Source organism: Anas acuta, chromosome W, assembly GCF_963932015.1.
Source record: "Anas acuta chromosome W, bAnaAcu1.1, whole genome shotgun sequence".
Taxonomy (NCBI): domain Eukaryota; kingdom Metazoa; phylum Chordata; class Aves; order Anseriformes; family Anatidae; genus Anas; species Anas acuta.
In genome coordinates this window covers 20,173,996-20,190,523 of record NC_089016.1, presented here as the reverse complement: position 1 = coordinate 20,190,523, position 16,528 = coordinate 20,173,996, and the positions used below count along the sequence as shown (strand labels likewise).

The 16,528-nt window shown below is 42.6% G+C and overlaps 1 protein-coding gene and 1 pseudogene across 5 annotated transcripts in view; both read right to left on the bottom strand.

The window, feature by feature from the left end:
• The window catches only part of LOC137846785 (zinc finger and BTB domain-containing protein 5-like), a 29,182-nt gene extending 15,187 nt beyond the window's left edge, over positions 1 to 13,995 (bottom strand). For all 5 annotated transcript variants that reach the window (XM_068664897.1, XM_068664899.1, XM_068664895.1 and 2 more), the window contains exon 1: positions 13,798 to 13,995. The gene's annotated coding sequence lies outside the window, so the exon portion shown is untranslated. The remainder of the gene's footprint in view (positions 1 to 13,797) is intronic.
• Positions 1 to 16,528, bottom strand: part of LOC137847031 (very low-density lipoprotein receptor pseudogene) — a 456,685-nt pseudogene that overhangs the window by 436,341 nt on the left and 3,816 nt on the right.

Sequence of the window (16,528 nt, the reverse complement as noted above, 5' to 3'; positions counted from 1 at the left end):
TGATTCATCTTACAACAGAAATTATAATATATAAATATTAGTATAGATAATGCCTGTTTCAAGAGATTAAATCCATATGACAAACTCACATGTAGATAAGTCTTTAATTTGGGTTTGCTTACATAGTTGATTTACCTTTGATTTTGTTAGTATGTATCTAACTCTTTAAAGCTAAAGTATATGAATTATAGATAGTAAGCTACTACATTAATGCTCTTGTTAAGGAACAAATCATCCTAGTCTATTCTAATTTAATACTCCGAGCAATGTTAAAGTTGAGATTTTTATACATGAGCATTTGAGAAGTAAAAAGCTTTGTTTAGGTCAATATATATTATGTGCTAGCTACACACAACATTCATCAAAATGTACAATACTTTGGGTTATTAAATACATGCAATGCAGTTAAGTCAATACCAAGATTATATTTTTTAAATGCTTAGTTCAATACATCATCTGATTTTCCCTTTTTGGCTCAGAGATGCTTCACATTTCAGCAACAGCTGGCCACAAAGATTCCCAAAAGTACAAAAGAGATACAAAAGAAGTATCACAAAGATTCACAAAGAAGTACTTGCAGGCTGTACATCTATATTTAGGATAAATGGCAGGGTTTGGTTTTGGTAGCAGAGAGTGCAGAACAGATCTGTCCATGCATAGGCCGTGAACAGCCAGCTCAGCAACTGATGAAAGCAACTCACCACATGACAAAACTTCACCCTGAGTAGCACATGAGAATTCTGTACAAAATTTTGACAACAGGTGGTAGCAGCTAGGGGCAGGAGACATGAGGACACACATGAGGAAAAATGGGAATCATAGAATCATTAAGGTTGGAAAAGACCTCCAAGATCATCTGGTCCAACCATCCCCCTACCACCAATATTACCCACTAAACCATGTCCCTAAGTACCATGTCCAACCTTTCCTTAAACACTCCCAGGGATGGTGACTCCATCTTGGGCAACCCATTCCAATTCCTAACTACTCTTTCTGAGAAGAAATTTCTCCTGATTTCCAACCTGAACTTCCCCTGGCACAACTTGAGGGCATTCCCTCTTGTCCTATCTCTAGTTATCTGCAAGAAGAGGCCAACCCCCAGCTCCCCACAACTTCCTTTCAGGTAGTTGTAGAGAACAATGAGGTCTCTCCTCAGCCTTCTCTTCTCCAGGATAAACAACCCCAGTTCCCTCAGCTACTCCAATGAGATTGATAAGCTGCATATTTGCTACCCTGGGACAATGGTCTGCCGTGTTTTTGACAAAATGCTGTCCTTTTGGTGAACTTTTCCCATTATAATATCATAATACCATAACACACCGCCATTCCAAAAGCTATCTGCTTCTAAGGTGTAACCACACCTCACTGAGCTTGCGCTTTAAATTTTTCTATTCTATACCTTTAAAAGCAAAGCTAGAAAATTTCATACCAATTGTAACAAAGGCATATATGACTAGAGTCACTTCACTCAAGCTCAAGATAAAAAAATAATATAAATTGTCTTAAGGGAGAGCGGATGTTAGGGAAGATACCATCACGTAAGGGAAGACACCTTCTGACTTCTGGGATCAGTTGATGGGCTGAGCGTCTCTTGCCCCCCATTGGGATGCCTTTGAGTAAGATTTGAACACTTGGTTATGCTAAGTGCCTCCCCGGGAAACTTAGATATCTCTATAGAGTTGCTTTATATCTTTTAACGCATGTATAGCCAGGCGGTATTACTCATACACTTAGCATTTGCACGTGTTTTGCAGACAGTGAATTTATCACTGGCAATCCAAAGAACCTGTGTACCTGTTACTTTAATAAACTGCACTACTCATTTTGCACTCACATGACCAAATTCTTTAAATGTGGGCATACTAGTTCATGGAACACGACTAGACTGAGGGTGTCTTACATTATTTATACATCCGTAACTGTGATAGTTCACTACACTGAACTAATTCTTTCTCCTTTTTTATTTAAAAGATCCTACAACCTTTTATGAAAGGTTAAGTGTGACTGTTCTGAGCTGAACCTAGCACAAGTAATGCATAATTAAGATGTACCCACAGAATCACAGAATCACAGAATTTCTAGGTTGGAAGAGACCTCAAGATCATCGAGTCCAACCTCTGACCTAACGCTAACAGTCCCCACTAAACCCTATCCCTAAGCTCTACATCTAAACGTCTTTTAAAGACTTCCAGGGATGGTGACTCCACCACCTCCCTGGGCAGCCTGTTCCAGTGTCTAACAACCCTTTCGGTAAAGAAGTTCTTCCTAACATCTAACCTAAAACTCCCCTGGCGCAACTTAAGCCCATTCCCCCTCGTCCTGTCACCAGGCACGTGGGAGAACAGGCCAACCCCCACCTCGCTACAGCCTCCTTTAAGGTATCTGTAAAGAGCAATAAGGTTGCCCCTGAGCCTCCTCTTCTCCAGGCTGAACAAGCCCAGCTCCCTCAGCCGCTCCTCATAGGACTTGTTCTCCAGGCCCCTCACCAGCTTCGTCGCCCTTCTTTGGACCCGCTCAAGCACCTCCATGTCCTTCTTGTAGCGAGGGGCCCAAAACTGAACACAGTACTCGAGGTGCGGCCTCACCAGAGCCGAGTACAGGGGGACGATCACCTCCCTAGCCCTGCTGGTCACACTGTTTCTGATACAAGCCAGGATGCCGTTGGCCTTCTTGGCCACCTGAGCACACTGCTGGCTCATATTCAGCCGACTGACCCATTCTTGGTCTGGTCTAATGGTCTTCCTCCCAATAGGATGTTTTTGCTGAAAAAAAATCTGTCCTCTCTACATCAAACTATTAAGCAGAAGCTTTAGACAAGAAGCTAATAGCAAGTAGTGAAAGGAATGTTCCAGCAATTCGTGTCAATAGAGGGCTTGAAGGGTAAACCTTGAGTCTCTGATATCTGGGGGGGTTTCAGAATAACTGCTAACTATTGTGACTATTGCATGGGACACTATGCAAGTCTCTGATATCCGGCCAAGAGATTCAGGAGAAGGGGAAAGCTGAAGGACGACTAAAAGACAAAGCTTGCATGGGACGCTGCGTAAGTCCCTGATATCCAGCCAAGATGGACAAAGGAGAAGGACAAGGACAAAGCCTGGGAGGAAGACTACGAGCCTTCAGCACGAGAGACCCCCAGAGGGACCACCGGAGACTGATACGCATGTGCCAGTGGGTGGGTTCGGATTCCAGGAACTAATTATAATAACTCTGCCTTTTCTAGAAGTAGTAATGAATATGTATTAGCCTAGGAGCATAAAAACCATCTGCCTGATGTAACTTGTGTGCGTGTTGGAGGAGCCCAGACTCCCCGCGCACCCAGCGCTGTTTACTTGCCTTTTATTGACCCCATAAATAAATCTTATAAAGCTAAATTGACTCCGAATTTATAACAGTAGGATGGGGGAGAGAACTGGAAAGATAAAAGTGTGAGAACTCATGTTGAGATAAAGACAGTTTACTAGGCAAAGTAAAAGCTGCACACACAAGCAAAGCAAAACAAAAAATTAATTTGCTACTTCCCATTGGCAGGCAGATGTCCTGCCATTTCCAGGAAAGCAGGGCTCATCACACATAATGGTTTTTTTTTGGGAAGACAAATGCCGTCACGCTGAACAACCTCCCTTTTTCTTTCCCCCAGCTTTTATTGCTGAGCATGATGTCATATGTTATGGAGTATCCCTTTGGTCAGTTGGGGTCAGCTGTCCTGGCTGTGTCCCCTGTGGAATAATTGCCTGAGGTGACTTGGGAAATTAAACTAATATTCACATTTTAAAGAAAATATACAGCACTGAAGAAGCTTTCAGGGTGGAATTTCATTATAATACCTAAACATACCCAACTTCTTGTGCAGCCCCAGCCTCCTTGTTGGCAGGGTGGTATGATACCATCATGACTTTTGGGTTCAGTTGACAGGATGAGTCTCTCTGACTGTTACATCGGTCTTGGTTTGCTCAAAAACAAAAAGGGGAAACTGTTGAGGGATTTTTGAAACAGCAAAGATCCCATGACTTGCTGCAGCTGAGCAAACCAAGCTACCAGGACGACTACAAGAAGTTCCCATGACAATGTTCCCACATCGCCCAATTGAGGAATTTAAAAAATATTGTTGCCAGCAGCTGGCTTCAAGGATGGGATCTACGTGACTGCTAATCACAAGGGGGTTGTTTTCTTGCAGGTGGGGTTGTTTTCTTGCAGTTGTTTGAGTGCTTTTGACCAATAATCTTGTGTGAGACACTATCCGCCCCTGTTAAGTTTGCTATAAAGGTCAGGCTATTCGGGTAACAAAGGGAGAGCATGGTCTGACCATACTGGTGTCTGTTGTGTTTTTGGCCATTCTTCCTACAACACCCATAGATCCAGAAGAGAGCAAGTATGCTACAGCCTGGTTGGGACTAACGGAATCGCCTGCCACTCGTGCATTTAATTTAATTAAGTATTGCAATCAATGATGGCCACTATATAAACTAAATGGCCACTTTATGGGTCAATCGACTATAACACTATTTTGCAATTGATGTTGTTTTTGAGGAGAGAAGGAAAATAGGATGAAACGTAGTATACTGATATGTTGTTTCAGCATCTTAGAGGGAAAAGGAGTGGACTTAAGTTGGCTGCTGACTGAGCCTTTGGTGTTGGCATGAGAAAAGTACAGGCTGAAGAAAGATAAAGGAAGTGTTAAAAGGGTTGTTGAAGGTGTTAAAGGTGTGGCATGTAGTATTTAACAGTGTCCTGGTTTCAGTTAGGACAGAGTTAATTTTCTTCCTAGTAGCTAGTAGAATGCTATATTTTGGCTTAGTGCCAAGAGTGCTGATAACATGGTGATGTTTTAATTGTTGCAGAGCAGTGCTTACACCAAGCCAAGGACTTTTCAGCTTCTCACTCTGTCCTGACAGCGGGCAGGCTGGGGGTGCAGCAAGAGCTGGGAGAGGACAGACCCAGGACAGCTGACCCAAACTGGCCAAAGGGGTATTCCATACCATCTGACGTCATGCTAAACAATATATAGGGGTGGCTAGCCAGGGAGGAGGAGGAGAAGGGCCGGACTGCTCAGGGTTAGGCTGGGCATCGGTCAGCGGGTGGTGAGCAATTGCATTGTGCATCTCTTATTTTGTACACATTATTAGTAGTAGTACTATTATCGTCATTATTGTTATTATTTTCCTGTCTTATTAAACTGTCTTTATCTCAACTCACGGGCTTCACTTTCCGTTTCTCTCCCCCCATCCCAGGGAGGGAGGGGGGAGGGTGGGCGAACGGCTGTTTAGCTGCCGGCCGGGTTAAACCACAATACAGAGCTCCTTGAAGTTGAATGAGCAGGGAAAGAGGATGTAGGAATGTTAATAGTTCTGCCTCAACAAGAGGCTGAGATCTCAAAATCACGGGTGTGAGCCCTCTGGGGCAGAGGGACCATGATAGGTCTGAGAGAGTTGTCATGGAAACAGAAAAGCAGCTAACTCTTAAAACAGCCTGAGTTTATGAGTGAGCTCAGATTGCCAATGGGACCGCTCAGGGTTGACGATTGCTCAGTTGACGATTGCATTCCCCCGACCGACCCCCCACTGAGACCATAATCACCCCGGAAATAATGAACGGTAAACACCAAAATCTGGTTAAATTGAGAATCTGATCCAACAAGGTCCAAAAAAAACCTCTATGGAATTTCTGGACCAACTTTGAAATGCAATGGAAAAGAAAACAAAACGAATTTGGACCTGGCTTCGGAATACAAACAGAGGCAATTGGCTAGCCTCTTTCTAGGGCAATTGGCCCCTGATATCAGAAAGAAATTGTCTAGGGCTGCAGGCAGGAATGACAGGGACCTGCGACTTCTACCCTAGCAGGTCCACTGGTACTCTGACCAGGGGACGCACTTCACATCTAAGGTGTTATGGGACTTAACCACTGCCCTAGGCATTAAATGGTAATACCATACTGAATGGCATCCACAAAGGTCAGGATGAGCTAAGAGAATGAATCAAATGATTAAACAACAATTGGCTAAATTAATGATTGAAACCCAACTGTCTTGGATAAAATGTTTGCCATTGGCATTATTGAATATTAGGACTATGCCCCATAGTAAAACGGGTATCTTGCCTTATGAGATGTTATATGGAATGCTGTATTCCCAAGGAATGCCATTGGACTATTCTTTGATAGAGAATTATGAACGCCAGAAATATGTGATCATGACAGGGAAACAACTACAACAATTAAGGGAAAAGGAAATTTTAGCACAAAACACCCCACTGGGGTTTGCAATTCATAAGATACAACCAGGAGACAAGGTCTTAATAAAAACCTGGAGGGAAGAACCATTGAACCCCCAATGGGAGGGACTGTACCTTGTTTTACTACTGAAACAGCTGTGAGAACAGCAGAAAGGGGTTGGACCCACGCATCCAGAGTAAAGGGACCAGTAACTACCGAAGCTTGGAGGGTGGAGTCCGCTCCTGGGGAACTGAAACTAAGGCTAAAGAACGACTAATATTCTGGCAACGAGGCTCTGCACAAATTAAGGGCACCAGATAAAGAGGACAAGTCTGAAGGGAGGAAAGGGAGAAGGCAAGACTGGGGCAGGACCTTCCACTGCGGTGTGTATGGTCTACCGAGGGAGCCAACCCCTATGGGTATTGACCGCTGAGTGAGAGGGTGTGGTGGTTTTACTCAGGTGGGCAGCCGAGCTCCACCACAACCACTCTCTCACTCCCCCTCTCCTCAAAAAGGAAGGGGGAGAAAATACAACACAGAGAACTCGAGGTTTGAGATGAGAATGATTTAATTAAAGGGAAAGGGAATGGGGAGGAAAAAGAAACAAAAGAAACAATAAGGCCGCGCGGAAGTACAGAGAGAAAGGAAAAAGTTATTCTCTACTTCCCATCAACGAGCGATGTTCGGCCACATCCTGGGAAGCAGGGCCTCAAACGCGTAGTGGTTGTTCAGGAAGAACAGCCCCCTCCCCCATGAGAGCCCCCCCTTTTATTGCTGAGTGTGACATCAGGTGTTATGGAGTATCCCTTTGGTTGGTTTAGGTCAGCTGCCCTGGCGATGTCTCCTCCCCATCACTTGCCCACCCCCAGCCTGCTGGCTCTTGGGGGCTTGGAGGGAGTCCTGATGCTGTGCCAACACTCTGCAGCAATAGACACAACACTGGAGTGATACCAGTGCTGTTCCAGCTACGAGAGCAGAGCACAGCACTGTGTGGGCTGCTGCAGGGAAAAGGTGACTCCAGCTCAGACAGACCCAACACAGAGGGCTTCGACCAGACTTCTCCTGCAGTAAGGTCAGGTCGTCCTGAGAAAAGTAACATAAGAACCACCTTTTATATATATATATATATATATATATATATATATATACATACACACACATATATACACACACACACACAATTGTGTTTAGTTTTCTAGGAGCTGGATCACCCCGACAGACTGAATGGTAACACAAGCCCAAATCAACTCTGAAATCGGGCCCAACCCCTTGATTGAAGGCGTTTCCCACACCCTCAGGATTGGATGGCGTAAAAGGATAAGAAATGCTATACTTCCTGGTATTGTTTTTACAGGGGCAATTGAGCCATGGGCAAGAATGGAGGAATAACTTTTTCACTCTGTGGGAGGAAGTGGCCAAGGCCTTTAACCTTAGTAACTGCTGGGTTTGTGGAGGACCGGGGGGAACTGAAAGTTGGCCCTGGGTAGCTGGCCTGGTTGAACCCAAGTGGTGGGTTAGTAATTTGAGTGAAGTTCATAATGGGACACAATTTTGGAAAGAGGAAGGAGGCCCATGGCAATTGCACTCGTCAGATCGGGGTATATACTGTTTAAACAGGGGATCAAAAAAAAAAAAATAATCAAGGGGATTTAATTTTGGGTGAGAATAGCCCATGAGTTGAATTGTATGATGTTAATTGCTATATAATATTATCTGTTATCACTGCTATGGCTACTATATGCTGAAAGGGAAACAAGCTACTGGTATGTAAGGAACTTGAGTAGCTACTGTTTGACATTAGAAAAGTAAATTTAGGGAAGCCTTAGGCCACAGTATGAGCTCTGCGCAACCCAAACCTGGTATGTAGTGGTGATTGAGCACCTTTTAGTGGCATTGTGTTGGGGTCTGGGTGGCATGTGCTGGCCAAGGAAGGCACCAGATGAGAGCCTGTCCCAGGAAACAACAGTAGCCATCCTGCCCTGCAACAAGCAACTGCCAATCTGAAAGAAAATAACACATATTTCAAGAACTGAGTGGACTATAGCTGATGAAATGAAGATTGCATGGTTACAAGAACCCAAGGAAAGTTATGATCACGTTCCCACCTTCCAGGCACCCAGCTTGAGCTCATATATGGGTACCATTAAATTCTTGCTGCTTTAAATAAGAATCAACACTTTGAATGAATTCTGTATGCTGCAGAGACCCATTCTGCTAGGGGAAACAACGGAAGACCATAACAATACCATATCAACAGTATTACAACAAGTATTACCCAGATTAATGAAAAAATAATTTTGGGTGGAAAAAAAATAATGATGAAAAAATAATTTTGACAGTCTTTTTTTTTTTTTAAAAAAAAAAAAAAAAAAAAAAAAAGAAGTCTGCCTTCAGGAAATCCAAGGTAGCAATTTTACTTTTACCCCCCTCCTGACTCCACCAAGAATAGAGAACTCTACCATTTCATGGTCACTCTGCCCAAGACAGCTCCCAACCCACCACATCTCCCACCAGTCCTTCTCTGTTCATGAAGAGCAGGTCTAGCAGGGCACCTCCTCTGGTAGGCTCACTAACCAGCTGACTCAGGAAGCTGCCTTCCGTACACTCCATTGATGGAGCAGCTAATCTCAGAAAGACACATGAAGGACAAGAAAATCATCAGGAGCAGTCAGCATGGATTCACCAGTCAGCATGCCTGACCAACCTGATAAGCTTGTACAATGAAATTACCAGCCTGATGGATGAGGGGAGAATAGCAGATATTCTCTACCCAGACTTCAGGAAGGTATTGGAAACTGGACCCATAAGATCCACATGGACAAGCTGTGGATGCATGAGCAAGATGAGCAGTAGTGAGGTGGACTGAAGACTGGCTGAAGGGCTGAAGCCAAAGGGTGGTGATCAGTGGCACAAAGTCTAGTATCTAGTGGTGTACTCCAGGGGTCAATACTGGGTCCAAATCCTGTTCAACATCTTCATTAATTATCTTGATGATGAGGTAGAGTATACCCACAGCAAGTCTGCACATGACAGAAAACTGGAAGGAGTGGCTGATTCAACAGAGGGTCATGCTGTCATCCAGAATGGCCTGCACAGGCTGGAGAAATGGTCTAACAGGAACCTCATCAAGTTCAACAAGGGGAAGTGCAGAGTCCTGCACCTGGGAAGGAACAACTCCAGTTGTTGTACATGCTGGGGGCCACCCAGCTGAAAAACAGCTTTTTAGAAAAGGCCCTAGGGATCCTCAGACACCACGTTGAACACAAGCTAGCAATGTAGCCTTGCAGCAAAGAAGGCTAATTCTATCCTGGGCTGCATTAGGCAAAGTATTACCAACAGGTCAAGGGAGGTGATCCTTCCCCTCTACTGGGCTCTAGTGAGGCCACACCTGGCATCCTGTGTCCAGTTCTGGGCTCCCCAGTACAAGAGAGACATGGACATACTGGATAGAGTCCAGTGCAGGGCCATGAAAATGACTAAGGGACTGGAATCTCTCTTGTATGAGGAGAGGCTGAGAGAACTGGGGTATGTGTGTGCCTCAAAACAAAGTTAGATATATCAACAGCTCTAAAGGGTTTATACAGACTCAGCATAAACTACAACTTCCACAAATTTTAACCACCATTTAACTCACTTGCTCCATCCATCCAAAAACTGAATACGTGTGCCATCTTCATGTTACTTACAGTACTAAGCAAGAGGCACTCTTGGGACTTTTATTTCACATCTGAGAAATAAAGCAAACCAACAGCTAGTGACTTTCAGCACCTGACGCTCAAGCTTGCAACAGTACATTTGCAATATCTGCTTAATGTGGTTTTATGCATAGTTTAACATGCACAACTTTTCTCCTCCGTGTCAGAGAGAGTTAGTTACCATTTGCCAATCAGAGGAAACTCTGCTCTGCTCAATTTGCTCCTGATAGCACAAACTGTCCAATGAAGAGCAAGAGATTTCTATCTGGCTCAGGAAGCTTCCAATGTTTTATCACCATCTGGTAAGTACTGCAAATAGTCTCTGTGAGACGAACTTGCTAGTAAAAAACAGCAGCACAGTCTGCTAGCCACAAAGAGCACGTTTAAGGGAAAAAAAAAAAATTTTGTGATTTTTTTTTTTTTATTAAAAGAACACTGCTGTCTGAAGCAACCAAAGCTATCTGATATCAGGGTGCATGCCCATCCACTTATGATTTTTGTCTTCTAGATCACTTATCTCCAACCCTGTTGTGCACCATCTCTCAGTCACGGTATCACACTTGAAAGCATGACATACATTAAGAGCCTAAAACATTTAACTCCTGCATTCTGATAGGCCTTGACAATTAAAGTGTTTCCTGTTGTAACTTCAAATAGAACATAAGACAGACACTGAACACTGGTACTTGCTAATTTTCACAGAATCACAGAATTGTCTGGGTTGGAAGAGACCTCAAGATCATTAAGTCCAACCTCTGACCTAACACTAACAAGTCCTCCACTAAACCATGTCACTAAGTTCAACATCTAAATGTCTTCTAAAGACCTCCAGGGATGGTGACTCCACCACTTCCCTGGGCATCCCATTCCAATGCCTAACAACCCTTTTGGTAAAGAAGTTCTTCCTAACATCCAACCTAAAACACCCCTGGCACAACTTTAGCCCGTTCCCCCTCATCCTGTTGCCAGGCACATGGGCACATTTTTGGCCACTACCTTTATTACTTGAGCTTCAAAAATCAGTATTATAGCCTTTATATGAGTTAGTCTTTAGCAAGATCCAACGTGTTTTTCTAGTCTGTTATATGAAAGCACAATATTTGCTAGGCATTAGTAGAAAATTGGAAGTGAAGTTCTTAGATTACATTCTTGAATTCAGGACTTCTTAAATAACAAATATCACTTGTGCCACCTGCACAGAAACTACATCAGTTTTCAACATGAGTTTTAACTTCCAAGCTGCATCCACATAATGGATTCAAACAAGTAAGACTGCATTACATTTGAGACTTACCATGCGTATTTGCTTTTGAACTTCTCAGAAAGTGTTGCAGTTTAACCTGATAGGCAGCTAAGCACCACACAGCCATTCACTTCACCACCACCACCACCCACACACAATGGGATGAGGGAGAGAAAGAGAGGGGAAAAAAAGTTTTTTTAAAAAAATGTGTGGATTGATATAAAGACAATATAATAGGGCAGAAAAGGAAGAGAAATAATAATAATGATGATAAAAAATTATACAAAGCAAGTAATGCACTGTGCAATTGCTCACCACCTGCTGACCGATGCCCATTCCATGCCAAAGCAGCAGCCCCCACTCACCCCATCCCAGCCAGCTACCCCAGTTTTATTGTTCAGCATGACATCATATGATATAGAATACCCCTTTAGCCAGTTTGGGTCAGCCGTCCTGGTTGTGTCCCCTCCCAGCTTCTTGTACATCCCCAGCATCTTTGCTGGCGGGGTAGCACAAAAAGCTAAAAAAATCTTCAACTCTGTGTAATGAAAAAAGTAACTCCCTCCCAGGCAAAACCAGGACACAAACTCATTTAAATTTGAGTTAATTTCAAAAATTTATCTTCTGATCATGTGGCTCAAAGCATTAAAAGCTTGTTATAAATCATTATACCAATACAATTCCAGACATTTTAACGTGTACCAAAGAATAGAGAGGTCAAACATTTTTTAAAACCATGTTTTTAGCAGTTACACAAAAGTGTTAAGTGTTTTTTCCTCAGTTCAAATGTTTTAATTTTTAAAAAAAAAAGTCTACATGACCTTTGCTTTGTTATTTATAAGTTTACAAAATACATCATCATCAACATGATTACCAGCTTGACCTCATTAGCATCAATGAAGAAAAACTAATAGCTAGTCATGTCAACATGACAGATGGTACATATTTATAAGAAACATCTATAATTTGTACAAGACTTCTATGCGGATAGCATATATAAACACTTTTCCATGTGAGTAAATGTTATCCTCCACAACATGAACTATTATGAGCAACTGAATAACGACTATTAAAAAAAAAAAAAAAAATAGTTCTTCCTTAAGCGTCACCTAAAGATCTTTTTCATTAAAAATTCCAAAAAGTGAAACTAATTTTTGGAGGGAGAAAGACTACTCATTTCTCCACCTGTTTTTGAATATTCAGTATACCTCAGCATATTCAAGTCATAGCTGTTTTAGATCAACTTGAATGTTCAAATTTCACATATATCTCTAGTAGAAATTCAGGGTTGTGTCTATGGTTTATCCTTGCAGAATTACTAAATGGAACTGTAACATATTCAGCACTATATTTCATATAGCTATCATCATCTGTAAAGCAAGCAAATACTACAGGTTTGGGGTATTTTGTGCATACGTTATCTCAATTACTTTTTATAAGCATGACTTGCTCAAGAAGTTCTAAATCAGAGATGAAATACCAGTTTCATTTCACTAGTGTGTTCTCCCCCTCCGACCTTTTGTTTGTGTTAAATGGTATTGAATACTCCCTTTTGGCTTTGGATTTGCAAGACAACTAATGGTTTGAACATGACAACTGCATATTGCAACAAGAACTTTGAATCTACCAAGAGGAAGCCTAAACAATAACTCAAGCATACAGTCAAAGAGTATAAATAAAGTATCTGCTGCTTTCTAGGAATTACGTGCTAACCTTCAGTTACTTTTTACAGAAATCACATCCTCCATTATCTAAAGAAATATTCCTACTTAATTTCTATCACTTCAGCATCATTGGCTGAATAGAGAGATCTCAGTGTTGCAAGCCTCTCATTCATATGATGCTGTCAAAATGAAATCATTCAAACTTCTCACTCCATGGCACCCAGATATTTTTCAGCGTATGTATTGCTATGTCATTATGCATGTTATACTACCTACAAAGCCATACTAACATGGTGAAATTTAGGTGTTGCTCATGCCCAAAAACTGCCTATAAAAGGTGCGTTCATTCCCCATGCAAGTCAGACACTACAAGCACGTTAGAGAAACCTCAGAGTACTGTCCCCACTGACTTGTCCTTTTACCTTTTCCCCCAAGAAACACACACGTGCTTATGAAAGACCGCCTGCAGAGCATCACTCCCTTCCCATGCAACTACTCAGGCTGAAGTTTCATTTGGGCCCAGCAGAACTGCAAGCGAGAGGATGGTAAAAACCCCTGGAAACACCAAATAGAAGGAATAAAGTACTACGGAAAACTGAGAGAGAAAAGAAAAAAAAAAAAAAAAAAAAAAAAAAAAACAACAACAAGGCAGACTCAGTAAAAAGGACCTCACGGCTACTTGAAGGGATACAAGGTGCAAGGGGAGAATACCAGAGAGGGAGATACAACCCTACTTCCTACCCGAGACACCTCTATGTTACTTCCCAAAACACGTCTGGATCACGGGTAAAAAACACGGCCCACTCCCCATACCGCCAGCTAATCAAATCGATAATCCACCTCAGTCCACCGATACACCCACCCTCTTCACATTCACTAATTCACGCTCCGGCGCACATACGTGAGCCAGACACTTCCCTGTCAGTATAAAACAATCAACCGCCTCTGCCAGCTAATACTAATCACCGCCCGTCTACCTCACCTGTAGTCCCCAAACCGTTTCTCTTTATATCCAGACGGAAGAAGCTCCAGAGAAAGAAAAAGGCCAAAAATAGCTATTATTTTCAACACCAACAATTCCGCCTCCAATTCATTCTGATTCTGACCACTTCCAGATACAGACATCCGCAGCCTCACCAACACCCGGAAATAGTATCATCATACCATGATCCACTCAGTACTGAAGGGGTGGAGCAAATAAAAGAAAGCGTCCACATCTGCAGGAATAGGAAACCACCAGCCAATCATACCTCCATTCACTGCCTCGTGGCACCTTACACACGGGATCAGCCAATCAGTAACATCATTACTGGTACACTATTGGGGCTGCTGGAGGTTTATAAATTAGCTGCGTATTTTTCTTTAATTTTTCATTATGGGAAGAAAGTTTGTAATTTTCTCTTTTTGTTTTAGCTGTATCTTATTACATTAGAAGTCTTTGAGCAAGGCAGCAACTACTAATGTAGGTGTAAGGAACTTAGGGTGGGCTGTGTCTTCAGAGTCAAAGGGAGCATGTCAACAGCCAGAACAGGTCAGTCTTGCATAAAAAGGGGGACCTTACCCAGTATCGGCAGTGCTGCTTAAACCTGCCCTTCTGTGGTGGGTTTACCCTGGTTGACTGCCGGATACTCACCCCTTATCCCTGGTCACTCTTACTCCCCCTCCTCAGTAGGACGGGGAAAAAATAAGATGGACAACCTTGTGTGTTAAGGTAAAGGCAGTTTAATGAGAAGAGAAGAAAAAAATCGAACATAAAAACCCCACGTTGTGGTTTAACCCTGTTAGACAGCTAATGCAACCACTTAACTCCTAATGGGAATGGGGAGAGAATTGCAAAGGTAAAAGTAAGAAAACTCATGCTGAGATAAAAACAGTTTAATAAGTAAAGTAAAAGTTACGTACACAATAAGGAATTTATTAACTATTTCCCATCAGCAGGCAGATGTTCAGCCATTTCAAGGAAAACGGGACTCCATCAAACAACATTTTCTTGGAGAGGCAAATGCCATAACTCTGAATGTCCCACTTTCTTCCTTCTGACATGTTGCCAGAGCTTTCTCATGGGGTGCAATTGCCACCAGAAAGACAATCACCCTCTGTTCTACACTGGGGGGTGGGGGGTTGAGGTGAGAGAGAGATGGTACAGGGATATTTCTAGATCTCAATGAGAAAGGCCTGACAACAAATGGCTTAATAAAGTGGCTGTTTTAATAATAGAGAATAAGAAAAGGAACATAAATAGTGAGTAAATCTTATGCCCCTTCAGATGCTGGGAATTCCATATTCGTGCAGTATCAGACAGAGCCTAGATAGCTTTCCCACGGCAGGCCGTGCAGATTCTGTCTATGGAAGGAACCTTCTCCTCTTTGACTGAGCTATTATTTAATTTTCTTACAAGAAAACAACTTTATTCATAAAGGATGTTCACATGTGAACGTCTTGCTGCACTTTAGATAAGGGCAAGGCCACACATGTGGTGTAATCACCAGTAGCATGTGGGAGCTGCCTGCAAGTTCTTCTGTTACAATGAACTGGCTACGTTTATCCTGTGACCAAGGGATATGTGCAGCATAACACAGGCCTGAAGGCCATGCTGCAGCACAGTGCAGCAGAGTGTTACTGTAAAAGTGGCAAATAAAACTCTCTAAGACTTATTTTGAAAACTTAGAAAGTGGGCATTCTTTATTATCAAATCTGCAGCATTGGAGACACACGGGGATTGCTCTGCCAAAGTGTGTCTGCCTTATCAGCACAGACCAAACAAACTTATAATCACAGGGTTTACATATTCATTACATTCCTGGAATTATTTACAGATGTTCCTCCCATCTGTGCAGACTCAATGAATTGAGTCAATGGTCCCGGTGGGGTGGTTGTTGTGGACTCTTTACCTTTGCCTGTTGATTAGCCCTGAGCTTGGTTTTTGCTCTCTTCCTTAAATGGTGTTTCACTGATGTGCCAACTTCAGTTGAGTTACACAGGCTGTTTCATTTTCTTCTTATCTTCACTTTCCTTCTTATCTCCAAGGTCAGTTGACCACATCTTGCAATCCTTCCACTGCTCCCTCTGTTTTAGCTTATTAGTGCTTAAATAAGCAGAACATATAGTACAAAAATCCCTTACTAGGCAGGACATATAGTACAAGGTTCCTTCCATGATATCAATATTATTCAAGCCAAGAGATCTATCTGTATCAAGAGTACAGACTTAGGCCTACTCAGTTTAACTGTGATGTGTATCATTAACTCCTTGATGTACAATAGTCTCCTGGACAGGATCTCTATACTCCCCCTATACTCCCCCTTGGGTTTAGTTTTTCATTTACATTGGGGAGGGAAAGACTTACTGAATAATAAGATAGATAATAGTCATTCAAATAATTGTTAAGTGTTAAGGATGTTATGAAAGCCCCCAATCCAACAGACTCCAAGACCCAGTTATTCCTCCTTCCAGGCTGCAGAAGCCCAGTCTGGTGTGCTTATGGACCCAGATTTGTCTGTCCCAGTCTGATGGATATGGCTACTGCTGTTCCCATTTTCAGGTCTGGCCAGTAGAAAGGCTGAGCATGTATCACAGAGAATAAGAGAGAGACACAGTGTTTGTGACAGACAGATACAGTTGTAGAGCTATAAGCTCATTGGAATTCCAGCAACATGGTGGGATAGCTCTCATGACTAGAGCATTGCAATGGAGGGATACAGGTTCTTCAGGAA